This window comes from Anguilla anguilla, chromosome 19 (genome assembly GCF_013347855.1).
Source record: "Anguilla anguilla isolate fAngAng1 chromosome 19, fAngAng1.pri, whole genome shotgun sequence".
Lineage (NCBI taxonomy): Eukaryota > Metazoa > Chordata > Actinopteri > Anguilliformes > Anguillidae > Anguilla > Anguilla anguilla.
In genome coordinates this window covers 13776413-13792326 of record NC_049219.1, presented here as the reverse complement: position 1 = coordinate 13792326, position 15914 = coordinate 13776413, and the positions used below count along the sequence as shown (strand labels likewise).

The 15914-nt window shown below is 47.6% G+C and overlaps 1 long non-coding RNA gene across 1 annotated transcript; it reads right to left on the bottom strand.

Annotated features, from left to right (window-relative positions):
- Window positions 1–9983: 9983 nt before the first annotated feature.
- LOC118218672 lies at window positions 9984–12631 on the bottom strand. Its single transcript, XR_004763523.1, has 3 exons — window positions 12023–12631; window positions 11617–11758; window positions 9984–10095 (listed from the first exon to the last, which is right to left on the bottom strand). It is a non-coding gene; the product is annotated as an uncharacterized LOC118218672 (long non-coding RNA).
- Window positions 12632–15914: the final 3283 nt, after the last annotated feature.

The window sequence follows — 15914 nt, the reverse complement described above, 5'->3', positions numbered from 1 at the left end:
CTCTCTCTCTCTCTCTCTCGCGCTCTCACCCACTGTACCTTCGGCTGTTGATAATAGCCATTTGATCAGCCCGCCCCCACACACACACACGCATATATTCAAATGTGCATACACACACACACACACACACAGCCACAAAACACACACACGCAAACATGCACACATCATACATGTAAGCAAGCACACACACACACACACATACACAAACACACACGCACACACACACAAACAGATACACACACGCACTCACCCACACAGATACAAAACACAAACATATGCACATGCATACATCATACACAAGCGAGCACACACACACACACACTTTGTGGATTGATGAAAACAGTCACAACACAGTTCAGACCACAGTTCAAAAATCTGTCCTCCTCCCCCACAGATTACCAAAACCCTTAGTGATAATGACATAATAGTTGTGGGCTTCAGTAGTCCCTATCAGTCATCCTCATTGCTTTTATAAAAATGTAAAGATACTTTATTGGTTTGACATAATACCCTGTTGCCAAAGCAAAGGTTTCAGTTACCTACAGGCAACTACCTACATAAATTCTGTGAGGAGGAGTTTCTCTGTAAATTCAGTTAAAAATTATTTATTGGCATGCATTTGGTATCCTCATTAATGCCCTCATTAATGTCTCTATACCCAAAGCAAGTTACAAGTATCTAATGTGCTGATGAGGCAACCAACTCCCACAAACACACACACACACAAACACACACACACTCTCTCTCTCTCACACACACACACACACACACACGCACATACAGTACAAACAGCAGGAGGGCATTTGTACAAACGCTGTGGACTAAGTAGGTCTAACACAGACATGATTTCTCCCTGCGCTTACAGGCATTTGGAAACGTTTCAATCCGTAGGAGGAGGAGGAGATGGAGGGGAGACTGAAGAGTGGAGGGGTGAGGGAAAGAGAGAGAGAGAGAGAGAGAGAGAGAGAAAGAGAGAGACGGGGAAGAGAGAGGGAAGGGGGAGAAGAAGAGGAGAAGCTCTGGGAATCCTTCCTCCTGCAGGACAGGTGATTATTCTGGGACATACATCACCACAGCACATCTGTCCGCTTGACTACATACCTCCCTGTTGCTTCCACGGCAACCACTGGCCGCACACCACATGCGATCGGGTACCAGCACAGGCAGGCACACACATGTAGACACACAAGCGCATGCACGTTTTTGCACATAGGGGATTACTACTAAATTTAAGCTTGACTATCCCTGTGTAACGGTAATCCAGCGATCACTGCACAGTATAAATTAGCCACACATAATCCTCTATATTGTAAATCTACAACGTGTGCGGCAACATGTACATCTGTTGCACATAACACTACACAGTGTAAACCAACAGGAAAAAAGAGCTACTTGAACTAGCTGTACAGGATTACATGCCTTCCTCTGTATCTATCACAAAGCTACTAAACACGAGGGACAAATCTATTGCACTGGCCCCAAGCTCATTTAGGTGCATTTGCCTGATATGTTTTCATTAATGTCACCCACCCCTGTGCTGATTCCAGAGGCAATTGAGCTTATCATTTTGCAGAGGAAGAGAATGAGAGGGGCTGAGAAAGAGAGAGAGAGAGAGAGAGAGAGAGAGAGAGAGAGACCGATGCAGAGAGATTGGATGGAACAGAACGCTACAAGTAAGAAAAATAACTAGTCTGGCTCTGTGGTTCTCACAGCACCAGACTCCTCTAGTCCTGCACAGTTTGTCTCTTTGGTTCCCAAAGCACCAGACCCCTCTAGTCCTGCAGTTTGTCTCTGTGGTTCCCCTAGCACCAGACCGCTGTGGTCCTGCACAGTTTGGCTCTGTGGTTCCCATAGCACCAGACCGCTGTGGTCCTGCACAGTTTGGCTCTGTGTTTGTCTCTGCACGGTAGATGTGAGCTGAGCGCAACGAGGGGCCGGTGCCCCTGCAGGTCCCTCAGGGATAGACCCTCATTAGTCGACCAGGGGAAGCAGGCGCCATGGCAACGAGTTGAGACTCAGGGGCCAGAAAAGACGTGTGCAGCAGGTGTAAGAGCGCAGGTGCAGAACCTGCCCCTCCTGCAACGGGACATCCTCTCAGCTCCACAGAGAGACAGCATCATCAACCGGACAGGGGGTTACCATGGAGACGAGGGGTTCCATCCGGGATGTGTTACTACGGAGACAGGAGGGTACCACCCAGATGGAGGGTTACCACGGAGATGTGAAGGTGCCACCAAGAAAGAGGGTTACCATGGAGATAAGAGAGTGAAGAGAAGGCAGAGAGGAGAATGAACCAGGGGCGCAGCGTTTCCGACTGGCAGGGAAACGAAGACGGTGAGCTTAAACGAAAGGATGCAGAGAAGAAAGAGGAGGAAGAAAAAAGGAGGAGGAACGGATGAAGCCCTGGTGCGGCGTGTTATCGGCGTGCACAGGCACAGAGCGTTTATTTCACATGGGGTCAGATACACCACGGGGCCCAGGAGAGAGGAGGCATGCAGGATTTGCATGAGTGAGGTCATAATGAGTCATCTGCACATATAGAGGAGCCACAGTGCAGATAATTAATTAGGCATAAAGACTCTGCAGTGCACTTCCAATGGGATATCCGCTTTGCCTTTGATGCACATAGGGCAAAACGGAACGGCCCATTCTGTTGCCAACAAGGAGCCTGCTCCCCACCTCCTCCTTCAGAGAAATACGCAGTCACGTTCAAAATAGTGTGTTAAAATATGCACACAAAAATCACACTGAACACCAGTTTTTTAAACATTAAAATATGATCTTACAAAAACGTCTAGCTACTGCAGTTCTTCATGTTGTGCCACACACTCAAAGGGTTTGGAATGCTTCAGTTTGTCAAAATCAGCAGATTTGAACAGTCTATTCCGGTAATGGGTGTGGATACTTTTTTCCACTTGCAAATTATCCTGGATCAAAATCTAAACTTATCACAAACTGTTTTGGGGTAGAACGGGTGGAGAGCAAGTTTCCATCTTCTGTCCATTGTCCAGGAAGTTTCTTGACGACAAGTGCAGCAGTGAACCCCAGTGATCAAGGAATTCACCTTAGAACTAGACAGCAGTATTTCAATCAGTAATGGAGAGGAGTGACTGCAAAGAAAATAAACTGTATATTTTGCCATAGTTTAAATTGTTCAAACGGGATGAAGACTTTGAAATTCTCTTCTGAAGACCTGCTGAATGTCCTGAGGCATGCTTGATGCTCTTTGTCATTCTCCCCTCTCTCTCTCTCTCTCTCTCTCACACACAATTTTAATTCAATTCAATACGCATTATTGGCGTGACAAATCTGTACAATTGTATTGCCATGGCTTGCTGGATGAGAAACTCTGTCTCTCTCTCTCTCTCTCTTTCTTTCTCCATCCCTCCCTCTCTCCTTCCTTCCTTCCAGCTGAAACACAAAAAAAGTCTCATCACCATGGAAACAGTCACCTGGCTTTTGGCCAGAAGCCACTGGAGTTTAAGGCGACGACGGGAGCAAACGGAAACAAACAAAATTCCGCTCGAAGGAAACCCGCGGCGACGGACAAGTACGCATCAGTGGGGTGCGCACCTGTTACACCCCCCCCCCCCCCACTCAAACCCCGCCTCCTCTCACTCCTCCATCAGAGGATAAACCTGGATGCCAGACTCCCCACAACAAACACTCTTTCGTACTCATTAGTAAAAACAAGGCCTCATTACTAAAGACAGATGCTAAATGCAACCCAAAAACGATGAAGGGAAATTATGCGCCGGCAGAGGAAGGACCGGCATCAAGCGCTTCGGAAAAGGATTTCGACAGGTGTGCAAATTATAAACGGCGTCGGAAACGCAGCTTCCGTTCCAAGTGCCGAAACGTGAAGCACAAACCCAAAAACAAACAGACGGAGGTTAAAGCGTGAATGTCTCCGCTCCTCTTTCTCCTCCCTCCTTTTCCCCTGCTTTCCGCGCTCGTTTATTTGCGGCCGTGCGTCGCTCGCTTCTTCTCCAGCCCGGGAACAGAAATAGAGCGGATATGATCTCCTGCTGCAGCACAGCGGGAGATATCAAAAAACCTACAGAATGAGAGACAATCACACTCCAGACATCAGATTCAGTCAGACCGGGCGTCTCACTTTCTAACGGCAGTATAAATATTAAATAGATGTGCTTTACTGTCTGAATGAGTGCATTTGAGGATTTCTCCCCTTCTATTCTTAGCATACGCTCGTCACCTTAGTGGTAATGGTGCTTAGAGACTGCCTTCACGGGTAAAGGCCCAGCCTGGAACCAAAACTTTGCGTTCTTAATCAGAGACCTCAGTATTACCAAGGCAACCCCATCCTACTCGAGCCGATGTTTCCACCCGCCAGCGATGCTCCTGTGCCAATCAAACCCCTTTCTAAACTGCACCCCAAAAAAACCGGAGGCTTCTCTGTCAGTGGGTGACTGTGGTGAATGGAGGTAAACATCCTCCACACTGCACACAGTGAATGAGTTCCAGTTCAAAGCATCATTCAAAGCACCAAAGCATCATCAGCTTGCGAATGACGTCTCACGGGGGCGGGCTGTGGGCTGGAGCGCAATGACCCCTGACCCCTATGACGACCCCTGACCCCCGCCATAACCCCCACAGCGGCTCTCCAGGCCGTTCGGCTGGCGGGCGCTCTCTCTCTCCGCTCGGCCGCCCGGCTCAGGCCCCCGCTCTCAGACAGCTTGTCTTCAAAAGGCCATTACAGACAATTACCGCCCAGTCAGACAGGGCCTGCTGGCGCACGCGGCAATCAACTCAAATCCTTAAAGCTCCCAAGGACTCATTCACTCAAATGCATAACGCAATTATGAACCGCTCGGAAAAAAATTCGCCTCGGAAGCAGATTCTCTCACTGCACGCCGCGGACCCCCAACGGACTCCCAAAAAAGAACATTTAATCAAGGTTGCTGCTGTTTGGATAAATAAGAGGCATAATTTGGAGCCGAGGGAAATTCCAGTGGCTCCGAACTGTTTTGTATGTATTGCATGTTAAATCTGCGTAAGTAGTTCTGGATAAGAGCATCTGATCAATGCCAAAACGTATGAATTTAACATATGTGCCAGTCTTCGACTTCCCCTCTATGAGCTCGACAAATGCTGTGGAACCACTTGCATTTTAGGGATTCATCCCATTATTGCCATAATTTTTGTGCCACATCATTACAGTGCATAACATCATCACAGTGATGAGGGAACGTAGGAGGGTTGTGCTGAATATCTCTGAAATCTCTCAGATAAAAAATTAATCCCCCGCAGTCTCTACTTTGCTCTTTGCTCACTCAAAAAAAAAAAAAAAAAAAAAAAAAAAAAAACCTGCAGTAGTTTTGCTAACTTTCCAGCTCTGGGCACATACCCCAAGGTAGCGGTAGCGCTTTGAAAGGAAGCCTGAACTGGACTGTTCTATGCAGGGCAGGCGGGGGGGGGGGGGGGGGGGGTAGAGCCTGAGGACGGGGGCTGTACCACTTTAATTTGTCTGTTCCACTTCTAAGCACTCGTGGGACTCCTCGGATGCAATCTCGTGCAACATATTTATGAAATAAGAAGCGTAGTTAGGAGCACAGTCCTGAAAAACACCATCCATCATACCCATGTAACTACCTGCTTCCTGATAACCGGCTCCTCTTCAGCGGCCTGCCGACGTTGCCGTTGGAGACCGCCGTGCGCAGCCAGCTGTAGAGAGGTTTTGGGGGAGGGGGCAGTGCAGGTATGTGTGTGTGTTTGTGCCAGGATGCATGCCTCCCATTAGAAACGTCAGGGCTGCCAATGCCTTTGGCGGGAGACGCACGCTTTCAGGCTGTGTCTCACGCTCCAATGCTTCCAAAATTCATCCCGAATAAAAAAAGGGTGCAGCGAAAAACAAAGCCATTCCCCGATTAAACTAATTATGCATCAGCCCGCAGGACAGAGAGAGATTAGTTCAGAAACATCGCTACCAACACACCCCCAGGTCTGTGATCCCAATCGTCCCCCCCCCCCCCCACCAACTCCCACGTACACAATAAAACTCACTCCAGTCAGCTGATCAAAGTTGGCAACCCTGAAACATTCCTATTTCTCTTGAAATCAAAAGGGTTTGCAAAGGCAGAGTAATCTAATCAATATGACTAGTATTACAACGAGTACAAATCTAAGAATCTTTCTGATTATGATGGCAGACGTTCTGCTTTGTTCGTCTTAGTGGAGTTTGAAGTGATGATGTCACACAAGCCCGGGCTCAGTTTGTCATATTAAATGATGACATTGCAGGGTTTTTCACAGCTGAAGTTCATTCGATTATAGTGCACCTGCCATAGAATGGTGTACTCCATGTCACACATTCATGCAGTCATCTCTGGCTACTGAAGCCATTTCTGCTGTTGCAAGAATCCAGTGTACTCCCAAACAGCAGCCTCTTTCACAGTTATACAATCCTGCATCAATCCTGTTTACCGAAATACATCTGTCCATAAATAGTACAGAACCCATTGGCAACACCCCCCATCTCCATACCGCCAGCCAATAAGAACTTGCCGAGGAGAGGGAAGGATGTCACTCTGAACGTTAGGGCAACGTTGATCCAACGTTGCTCAGGAAAGCGTGATAGAGCTGGAGAAAATAAATCGGGACTGCGTATTAAGGCCTTTTATGGTCTGCCAGAAACCTCTCTCTCCTCTCTTTTATCCCTCTTTTTTCTCTCTCTCTCTTCTCCCACTCACCCCCTCCCCAGTCAGGAATGGAGGCATTGCCTGATTTATCCATCTGAAAATGGAACCCATTTAGAATGCAACCATGAGTTCTTTGCGTTTGTACAGGCAGTTGCCACGGCAACGCCACAGTGGTCCTTCCAAAGCCGACAGGCAGGGAGGACAGAGGCGGGGGAGGCGGCCTGAGCCGCCCGGGCATGAAATCCCGCCGGAGGAGTTTGGGCGTTCAGCGTGTGTCCACATCGCCGTCCCGCAGGTACAAGCAGCAAACGTAACCCCCTGACCCCCCCCCCCCTCTCTTTTTATCCAGCTGAGACTCACCCTGGGCAGACGTCCCTGAGAGAGCAGCAGCAACAATAGGCTGCGGCTGTGTGATGGATGGGCAATGGACCAATCACAGATTTGCACTCACATCCGGATCAATCAGATGTGTGGGAGGCCAGGGGCAGAGTTTAGTGAACAAAAACATGCACACTGTTCTCTGGGAACACACAACCCCCCCCCCCCCCATCTCTCTCTGCTCTCTGCGAAGATAAAAACTTGACTGTCTTTTCGGGAGGGGTGGAGCTACACAGGCCACACCTTCCTGGGAGAAAGAGGGCGGGGTTTGTGGGGGGGGGGGGGGCATAGCGGAGTCATCTATCCGCGTCACCGCCACCGTCCCACAGCCCATCCGTGCAGTCGCGCCAAACGGGATCTCACTGCCGCCCACTCTCTCAGTACCAACTTGTGAGGGGGGAGGGGGGGCAGGAAGTGACACGGAGGAAGTGGAGGGGCCAGCTGTCGTCTCCACATGGCCAAGTCTACTGTTTCTCAGTGAGAACTACTGAAGCAATCTGAACGTGGCAATTTCTCTGTGTTTGCCAAATGCTGCTGCTCTCCACAATTTATAACTAGACTAAACGAACTTCTGAATTTTACTGGTAGAATATTGAAATAATATGACAGATTCCACTATGATTGCTTCTCCCAAATTTCCAGAACTACTTTTCCCAGAATGCCAACTCGTGGCTCTCATTCATACGTGACCCCTAAATGGTAAAGTTCGCAACATTTTCTGTGAATGGTTGCATGTGTGAAAAGGGTTATTGACTCCTTCCACAATGCCCTGTTCCTGAGAGGAAGAGACATGGTTCAGTACCTCTTACTGTTGTGAAAAACAGGAGGCGGATGGATGGTTTAGTTAATGTAAAAAAGAAAAATCCCATCACATGTAGGTCTGCTCTGCTAGAGAGATCTGCTCTAAGGCCAGGATGTGTCATAGCCGAACTGAGGCTACCAATGAAAAGGGTGAAGTTTAAAGAGACGCAGTCGATTGCGTAAGCACACAGACTTATGTAAGGGCGCTCTGTGTTTTCCTGAAGGAAAGCTGAAGTCTTGGAGTCACGCTAATTAAACTGTGTGAGCATGTGTTCAGTCTGTTCCTGTGAAACCTGCTGGTCTACGCAGTGCGCTATAATGTCAGCAGGACCATTGCGTCAGAGTGGTGGAATACAATGACTGGACACACACACACAGGCACACACACACGCACACGCACACAAACACACCAGCACACACACACACGCAAACACACAAACACAAACACACAGGCACACACACACGCAGACACACAAACACACACACACTCACAAACACGCAGGCACACACACACACACACACACAAAACAGTACGCCATAAGTATTCCTGTACATGAATAGAAAGCTCAGAGGGTGGTGAGGGATTGGAATTTTGCAACAGCTCCTGTCCCACAGCAAACCAATACCCCCAACAGCCAAATTCCTCAGCCCCAGTCACAATACAGTCCTGGCAGTGACTGACATTTCTGGAAGCTTCCATCACAAAGTCTGGGGCTCTGTCATGGAGCTGTGACAAACCGCCTCATTCAGGGGCCCAGAAACACCTACAGTACCAATTTCAAGGTGTTTCCATAAAAAATATACACAAGTCACACAGAGGGGGGATGGGGAAGGTGAGAATTCAGCTTTTCTCTGCGACAAATCTCCTGTCTTTTCTGCTGTCGGATCTCCTGTTGTACCACTCACTGATTTATACCAAACACAAACATCACAACCCCTTCAGGATAAAACCACTGGCGCCCTCGTTGTTCAGGACGACGGCCGCGTTTCCGCCGATACGTCTTTCGCGGTAAGCCAGCCGCGCCGACACGGTCGCAGTTCTCTCGCCCCGTGTGCCGGGAGGGCGCAGAGCAATTTGCCCCGCCCCGCCCCGCCGCGCATCACCGTTCCCCCGGCGCTGGAATAATTAGCGGATTTTACATCAATTTACACCTCATTAGAGCAAAGAGCCTCGCAGCCCTGCTGCAGGTGCGAGGGAGCGGCTCCGCTAATGCCACGCTCATTAGCGCCGCGAGCGCCAAGTCTCCTGGAGCTCCAGGATTCTGCCGAATTTACAGTTCAGCCGCTACGCTGTCTGAAAGCGATTTGAAATCTTACAAAAAATAAAAAATAAAAGTTTTCCCTCTCATTCATACACCTACTGCACTCCCACTCCACCCTCCACTGGGACTTCCCAAACCAACACCGATAACCAATAGTCTATTTTTCACCTAGGCCCTCCCCTCCATCGAAACGCTGTCCCACAAATTTCTCCCAGTGACCTCCTGGGATTAAATAAGCCCATTCTGGCTAATCCAGGTCATTGTCTCGTTGTACAATTAACTTTAAATGTTGTCTTTTGGAACACTTTTCCCCGCAACGACTTTTACTCAGATTCATTGCGTTTCCATTCCATTCATTGTGACTTTAAATCTGGCAGTTATTTTAAGCGAAAACAAAAATAAACAGCCTTTAATCTGGAATTATGAATTTATAAGATGAAACTCTGGAAAGCTGATTGCACTCGTGGCGAAGAGTCAGACTTGAGAGCAAAAGCCGCACACACTCAGCAGCCCAGTATAGGGCTAGGCAGGATTCTGTTTAGAGAAGGCAGCTTCAATTACAAACGCAAGAGACAAGAGAACCAGCCCTGATGTGAAACCGTGTAAAACGAGACAGAATGCGTTCCTGAGAACTTCAAAGCCACAAACGTTCAGCGCTGTCCAACCTCAGAATGAAGGACCGAACAGTTTAGAGCATACGTGTGTGTGTGTGTGTGTGAGTGTGCGTGCGTGTGTGTGTGTGTGTGTGTGTGTGAGTGTGCGTGCGTGCGTGCGTGTGTGTGTGTGTGTGTTTCTGTGGATGCGTGTGTCCGTGCAGGTGCATGTGCTGACTCACCTGTGGGCAGAATACTTCCTCAGTGTTGCGGAGGATGGAATTTGGGGGGGGGGGGGGGGGGGGGTTGTGGGCCAGCAGTTTGGACTCAGGCCTTTGGGGTTGTTCCCATGGATACCAAGCTCTGGCTCTGTACTGGTCATGTGGGAAGCACGGCCAGAAACTGCGGAGTATAAAACACATTGAGAGATGCAGGTGGTCGCCATGGTCACCGGGTGAGAGCTGGCACAGTATGCCAGCCCTCATTCTGACAATGGAAAGAACGATGAGAAAAGTACATCACCGAACGCCCATGAAAAGATTATCTGGAAAGATACGTTCATTTGCATAGAAAATTGCTGCTCTCATTTCTAACTCCTATGTGTGTGTAAATGTAATGCAAACACTTGTGACTCAACCTGTAGAGAATAGTTCAACAGAACCATAGGAAATACAGCAAAAAAAATTCACAGCAAAAAGAACTAAAAAAGAGTTCAAACGTAACAAAAAAACTCGAAAACCAGCAGGCAGACTGGCCTCGTCCAGGAGCAAAGTTGTGCACCCCTGTTTTAAATGATTTACATCCACCTTGCCTTCTAAGGATCTGAGTGCGCCCAAACTGTGTCAGGAGAACGTGCTCCTCACCGTCATGGGAGCACCTGACCCCGCACGGCGGGTGCACCCCACGCTCCCCGTACCTGCACGCCGTTGGGTCGCCATGTCTGTTTTTTGAGGAGATTAAGATGAAAGTGTGCAAGTGAGAACACGCAGGTGCGTTCGTTTATGGCACTGATTTCCCCCGTGTGTAATCCATTAGAGAAGAGGAGGAAAAGAGGGAAAGAAAGAAAGAAAGGGGGAAATGAGGGTCGGGGAGGAGGGTTGGAGAGGGCTCGGGGAAAGGGGGGGAAGGGGGGGAACCTAAATCTACTTCCTACACCACCTGAGAGGCGAAGGAACTCTTTATCAATCACACTCTTGCCTGTCTTTGTGGCAGAGTGAGCATAAGCCTCCTGCTGGGATTTGAACTGTTTTCACATAAATCATCTCAGCATGATGAATTACTGCCTGTGGATCAGACGCCAGCTCAGGGGTGGGCAGTTCCGGTCCAGGAGGGCCGGTGTTTTTACGCAGATTTTTTGTTGTTGTTGTTGTTTCCACCGATTACCCTGCCTAATTGAGCTAATTGGCTATACTGTACACGCCAACACTGGTTCGCTCATAGATTTGATCAAAATATTGCAAATAGGACCACAAGAACAGTTTCGCTTGTCACGAAACGTAGCTGAATGTCAGATGGCGCAAATGTTAGGGCCGGTTATGTAATTAAGGCCAGAAGCTGGCGTGAGGACCAGAGACAGTCCTCGTGACACACCTGTGTGCTACCTGCCACACGCGCTGGTCTACACCGAAGAACACGTACCATTATAATAACAGTATAATTACTTTACATACTCAAAAATGACAGGCAAACTGTGCAGGAATGGAAGGAAATAAGACCTAGTTTGCTCTAAAACGAATTTGGATCCATGCATGTAACATGGAGTACATAATGCATTCCTCGTCCTCGCAAGTGGGTTGCACTGTATAAATTAGAGCAGATTAATTTTCACAGTAGCGAGTCTAAGAACAGACACAGATTTCGTAGTATTTCGTGGACAGTGTAGACAGGTCCACAAAGTGACCGGCGGTGTAATTTCGTTCTCACCTGTGCCCCCTCGCCGGGCTCTCGGTCCACCCCTGACGGTCACTCACAGATGCTTCGGGTGGGAGGGGCGCTACCCGCCGCCCCTCAACGTCCGGGGCTCCGTCAGCCGGCGTGAAGGAGAGCGTGAAGCAGCCCGCTTCATCTGTGAAAGCGGAATAAATTAATAAAGGGCTTTAATTACAACCGTTTAATTGACTCTGGGGAAATCATTCACGGTATAACGGTTAATTATGCGACACAACCGCACGGGTTCGCTAGGCTGGGACGTGATTATAGATATTATAATCACATGGGTACCATTGTCTTGGGGGAGGGGAGGGGGGCTAGCATAAAACTACCCAACTGAGGACAGTAAGCACGACATTAAGTCGGGACCGCAATGCTAAAAAAAAAAAATGGATTACACCTCTTTTTGTACTTTCAGGATCCTGAGTCCTCCTTCCTGTTTTATCTCCGGTTGGCCATCACATCACATGAGCAGCAGACCCGCAGTGCATGAGCTCCCCAATGCCATGCAAACAGAACCAGGAGAGGCAGTCAAACAACATTAAGCTGCAGAGGCAAACATGCCTGCCAGCTGTGTGGCAAAGGGACGCAGTGTGACTCACTGTGGCGTTATGCAATCATTTTCACATTTCTGAACAGCAACGGAAGAAATATTGGGTGGAAGGCCAGCAGCAGGACCTCTTTGGTTTGGTTTGCAAGGTAGTGAACAGAAGGGGAAGAAGAGAGCGAGCTAGAATCGTATAAAAAAAGGAAATGGGCTGATCCAACAGTAATGCACAAGAAAAGAACAAAAATCTGATATAATAGTAACAGCTCAATAGCTCCACAGCTACAATTCAAAGGCTTGTGTGCATTTCAGATTAAGATCTGTATGCAGTGCTTACAGAATGTTACCCAAGAGCTCCTCCTGCTGTTTGGACATATCATTGCTCTTCTCTTACCCCATTAAGCTCAACAGCAAGTTAGCATGGAGCCCTTTGACTGAAGGTGAAAGAAGCAGAGAGAGAGAGATTTGCTCCGCTCCACTCACTCACCCACCCACCCTCTCACCCACTCACTCACATCTGGACCTGATTAGACTCTTCTTCACTATCCACAAGCAAAATATTTCCCAGCACTTCATCGCTGATTCCACACAGTCCCCTTCTTCAAGTGCCAGTGAAATTCTTTAAATGCCTAGAGACAGAAGCAACAACTGTCTATATCCTGAGTAAAGAACACAGATTGAATTAAATATGTCTGCAACTCAGTAGCAATAAATAGTGAGTTGTATGAGTATGTTTCACAAACATTTCTCCTCAAATTTCACATTTCCAGTTATCATGATTGCCATTCACAGACGCGATTCTCTTGTCCTGTAGATATTCCATCATAGAGCGCGTCCTATACACAAACCTATATGGAAACGGCGACGTGTATCACACTTCCTATGTGTACGTGCGTTTCTATTTGCGGTAGTCAAGAGAGCCGTCTCCATGGCAATCACATGAGTCAGCCTAGCAGGGTACCTCAACACCTTCCAAAAAAGAACCATATCCCCAAATTACTGCCATCTCTGATGGGTCCACACTACAGAGAAAATACTACACCTGCACTTGCCTGCAGTCCTCAGAGCGACACTAAAGATTGGTGACCGGGCCTCACATTTTCTTTCCTGTCTGAGTGGTTACAGAGGAGGTCACCTGAGCCCCCCCCCCGCCCCCCGCCCCCCATTTTCATGTCCTTCTTTTCACCCAGAAATAAGCAACGGGACAACACTGAAAAACCAAATCTTAAATGATAAAAAATAACAAAGCTTAAATTATTTTTTTTTTAAAAGATTTCACATGTCATCATTTGCAGATTTCTGACACCTACACTAATGGTCAGATACATTCACACTATTCTAAGCAAACGCATACTAGGCCCTCGTTGTATTATAATGTACTCGCACAGGAATATAAGCAAATGAAACTGCCCACACGCTCTTGTGTAAGAGTATGCATGCCATGCCCAGGACAGAACGCAGGGGCACTGCCAATCGTAAGCAGAAAGGCCAAACGCTGTGCCAAAGGTAGGGTCACCTTCACTAAATGCACTGAATCCACATTTAGACGGGGGAGAGGGGAAGAGAGAGAGAGAGAGAGATGGAGGGATGAAGAGGAGGAGAACAGACACCCGTCTTTGGCTCCTGACTTTGTCCCCCAATATGTGCACGCAGGCCTCTGACGCGCCTCTCGAAATCTAGACTGGGATCTGTCAATGGAGAGTGTGGGCATCCCACGCCTCGCACTTTATTCATTCTGTGTCTCCTAGCAACAAGAATTAAGCTATCTCCATGTCTCCAACAGTGTTTTTTTTTTTTTTTTTTGGTAGAGAGAAAAAAAAAAAAAAAAAAAACATTTTTCAGTGAAAATTGCTCACCCCTCTCCGAGTCACTGCCTACACTGTCCTTGCAGCTCAGGTTTCCGTAGAGACAGTTACCGCGGAGCACACTATTGATGTGTCACTGACTGGATGCTGCCTCCCTGTTTTAACCCCAGAGACCGCAGAAGGACAGGGTGTCTTTTAATCTGCAGATTACGTGCAGGTATTGCCAGTCAACCACAGACAGAACAGTGAAACCCATTTATAAAACATCCATCTTTATTTTAATAAAAAAAATATTCTGATGAAATTTCAGCAATAGTAAATGCAATTATAAAAATATTAGTGCAATGCAATGCATCCGTGTGTTGTTTTAAAGCCATCAGGGAAAAAGAATGTTTGGCTTCTATGTAATCCAATTACGGAACTACAAGCATGAATCACGGAAATCTGCACAAAAATTTCAGCATCAGATAGTGAGACTGTCAAAGGTAACGGGCCAGACAGTATGAACGCCTGTGCACTTATCAGGCCAGTGACTTTAGCCTTTCTGTCAGAAAGCAAAATGTTTTGAGTATGACTGATGTGCCTTTGTACGAGCAGCAGGCCTATTAGCCCGAGAAAGCTTTACTCAACCTGACCCATCGCTGACTCCTCTCTGTGGATTCAGTAATGTCCCTTCCCATAATGCCACAGCGGTCTACTACTGGCATGACAGCAGAGCAGGAGACTGTGATGAGCGTGTGACTGAATTAATCTGGAAGCAAGGGGCCAAAGGTGAGAGAGCGGGTCCACATCCATTCACATCAAGTCCATCTCTCATATATGTATGGTATGTGGTATGATTTAATTGCAGTACCGATAGAAGCACATGCACATACATGTGTTACGACATCCCTCTAAAGAGTCACCCCCCATTGCAATCATTCTCAGTACTGTTCAGGAACCGTCTTTGCAACCACCCAAATGACACCAGTGAAAACATGCGGTCAATGAATTGGAGTCATTTGTGCTATAAATACAAGAGAAAAGATTATGCAACCATCAATATATAGCCAGCCATGTTCTTAGTTTATTTCAGAAGCTTGGTGCACCTCCTGCTGGTGAGAAAGCGGCACTCTAGGCTGCGGTGCTGGAGGTGGTCGCGGAGGAGATGCTGTGCGTATACGAACATGCACGCCGGGTGGTGCGGACAGATTTAAATCGCGTTCACTCACTAAACTCTGAACTGATGGAGGATTGGAAGTAATGCAGGCGGGATAGGAGGCAATTCTCTGCAAATACAGGACCCTGAAGAAAAACTGAAGAGCAAAAACCGCTGAATGAGTCGTAATAGCCTATATAAAAACACAATACGCAGACATATAGTTCAAGATTTCAGTGAGTACCAAGTATGCGCAAAAATATGGGTAAATATAGAAAAATATAGATTTATGCTCACAAAACATTAATTCTGCTTTAAAAAGTTAAGTCTACTTGACCGTTTGTCATACTGATGGAAAAAACGCAGTCAAATGAGTAGCCTAATATCCAAGAATAGCCAAGCGTGCGCGCAAGGGTAACGCAGGGTAGGGGGCGGGGTGGTTTATTGGTCAAAGGGAACTACTGTAGTGCTTTCGAGGAAAAGCCCCCCACGCAGAGACTTTGCCACGTATGAGGAGGCGGAGCGCGACAACTTAACAGCTATTGCGCCAGGACTTCAAATTCCTGAAATACCCTAATATTACAAGCCAAAAACCACAATTTGAACTGCCCAGTCTGTTATGCAACTCAAAATAAAGCAACAGAAATTTAAAGGGCGCTTATCTGAAACATCTGAACGACACCACATAATGATGCTATCCGTTTACATCCTTTGGGTGTTAGTTCACAAGACCCACAATATAAAAATTGGAAGTTCATGCGGTAGAATGAATGCGCCAATTTTAGGCTCTGCTTATTAACAG